The sequence below is a fragment of the Mandrillus leucophaeus genome, unplaced genomic scaffold (genome assembly GCF_000951045.1).
Source record: "Mandrillus leucophaeus isolate KB7577 unplaced genomic scaffold, Mleu.le_1.0 Scaffold515, whole genome shotgun sequence".
NCBI classification, from domain to species: domain Eukaryota; kingdom Metazoa; phylum Chordata; class Mammalia; order Primates; family Cercopithecidae; genus Mandrillus; species Mandrillus leucophaeus.
In genome coordinates, this window is record NW_012105531.1 from 2,266,497 (window position 1) to 2,269,443 (window position 2,947).

The following is a 2,947-nucleotide window of genomic DNA, read 5'->3' on the forward strand; positions in this document are numbered from 1 at the left end:
GGCTTTCCCTTGAAGTTTAGCTTTTATCGGTACTCTAACTCAGTTTTCTGATCCTCAAACTTTACCACTGGAATTTACCTGTGGGAGCTTTTTGCCTGCTGTCTATATCATCAGTCCTGGCCTAGTAAACAGGCAGATTTCAGTCTTACAAAACTATCTATTTTTCTTATAAGAAACTTTTCAGACCTATCTACCATTGCATCAACCTGGTATTGTGTTTCTTTTGGTTTTTAGTTGTTCAATTTTACTAAACTACACTATTAAATGAAATAAATGGCCCACACCACCTGATCCCTAGAGGTAAGCACTTCTAACAATTCTGATTTTACTTTTGCTGTTGTTTACCTCTTTAACTGTCAAAGATAAGCTTATAAAAGATGAGCAGTTAGCTCACTCAATCCATCACTCCCCCCATCCTCCTTACATGTTGTAGTTATTATTAATGTCCTTGTCACATATGAAATTTAAATATTTTAAAAACCTCTATATCTTATTCTGTCAACTTTTGACATGATCTAGTGACTTCTCAGTGTGTTCGGTGATGAAGATATTAGCACACCTGCCCTTTCCTCCACTTTTCCTGCCCCCTGTTCTTTTCTAAATTCCATTATCTAAACCTCTAATTTTATAATTTATCTTCTGTGCTATAACCATAAATTATCTTTAATGTTTGGTGCATAAATCAATTCTAAAAGTTTAAAAACCAATAAACACCATTCATGCCTTTATGACTATTTAAATGTTATTTACTGCAAAGCCAAGAAACGTACTGGTTTAACTCTCCTTCTCGGTAGTGTCATGTCACCACACTGGGCAGCACAAGAAAGCACTCCTGTCATCCCAGACAAAAGGATTCTCTTTTATCATGTGGCCTCAATTGTTCTATATCACATCACATTTTTGTTTGCTTCCTATTTGAACCATGGCTTTCTTATACTTTTTATATTTGGTTCAGTTTGGAGGACAGAGAGGAGGAGGTGTTTAATTATCTTGTTTTTCCCTTGTAAATTGAAGAAACATGTACTTCTACCATATCCTGAAATGTACTCTCAACCATATGACAAAATCTACTTTTTCCCATGGACATGTCTCCTACAGTCCCGGGCCCTCCTCCTCGCACATGGACCAATGGCTTGTGGGGACTCCGCACAGCACTCAGCCTGGCTTTCCTATGTTCACACCTGGCTTAGACCTGTGACTTCTTCCTTGGGTCTCTCCCTCATCTGGCCATCATTGAGAAATGTCTTCTTTAAAATGTGCAGCTGGGAAGTAAATTTTCTGAGCCCTTGCATGTCTGAAAATGTCTTGATTCTACTCGAATACTTGTTTCATAGATTAGGTATGGAACTTTTGTATCAAAATAACTTTTCCTCAGAACTTTGAAGGCATTACTCTGTTATATTCTAATACCCAGTGTGCCTGCCTAATACCAGTCTGATTCTCCTTCCTTTATAGAGAAACTTTTCTTTTTAAACACTTCCCTGGGATCATATCTGCATCCTGAGTGTTCTGCAATTTCTTTAAGAACGTATCCCTGTGAGGGTACTTCTGACTGTCCTTTACATTACTCAGTAAGTTCTCCCAATCTCAAATTAAGCTCTGGGAAATTTTCTTCCAATATTTTGTTAATATCTTTCCCTCTCTTTTCTCTGCCTTCCATTTCTGGAATTCCTATTAATCTATTTGGGGCTTTTCAGATTTATAATATCTTATCTCATATTTTGCTGACTTTGTTTTTACTTGATGTTCTTGGAGTTTTATTTTTCAACAATCACTTATAATTTATAAAAGTAATTTCTTGTTTTGCTTATTTCTTTTTTCATGAAATCCTGCTTTTGTTTTATGGATGTAACACTTTCTCAAATATGAATACCACTACTAATAAAATAGAATTTTTTGAAGTTTTCTTCTGTTTCCTAACTCACCTCTATTTCCTCTTGGGTCAATATATATCTTTATATATTTCATATATGTTTATATTTATATATATATAACATCTATTTGTTTGTCTTGGTTTTTTCTTTTCTTTCTTTGCTAACTTTGATACCATTTTTTTTTTCTTACTACTGCTTTTTCTTTAGTGTTTGGTATCTTGAACATCCATTCATATTTAAGAATGAAAGTCTGGGTATATTATTCTAGATATTTTGTAGGAGTTTCCTCTACACTAGTTTCAGATATGCCCCTTCCCTGAGTGGGAAGAATGACCATAAATTATATGGTAATCAGCAAGAGTATGGGCTGGGAGGATTTTAAATGTTGAGTGGGCATTCGCACTGCCAGAATGAGAACAGTAGTTCACTAGAAATCTCAGTTTTCTCCAGGTTTTCTTCAGAGCACTGCTTGCCAACCTCTTTTATACCATTAAATATTTCATATTTCTTTTTTCTTTTTTCTTTTTTTTTTTTGAGACGGAGTCTTGCTCTGTCGCCCAGGCTGGAGTGCAGTGGCGAGATCTTGGCTCACTGCAAGCTCCGCCTCCCGGGATCACACCATTCTCCTGTCTCAGCCTCCCGAGTAGCTGGGACTACAGGCGCCCGCCACCTCACCTGGCTAATTTTTTGTATTTTTAGTAGAAGCGGGGACCGGGTTTCACCATATTAGCCAGGATGGTCTCGAAAAAGTGATTTTTCACAGGGGCACTTTGCTGCCAGCCAGAGACTGCTCCCAGCAGCTCTGGCAACTCCAGGCCTCCTGGCAGCTCCATACACAGAGGTAGGGAAGGACATACCCCTTGCACTGCGTAGACCAACCTTCATCCATGGCTTCCATGTCCTGCACCCCACATCTGCCTACTTGGTTCTGGATGATCTTCCATTCCATTTTCCACATGTCCATGAGTCCTATCTCCTCCATTCTCTCTTCCATTTCTCTGTGTTCTGTCGTCCAGAAATGCGTTAAACACTCTTCTGCTGATTACCTCTGCCTCCCTTTCTCCTGGTTGTTA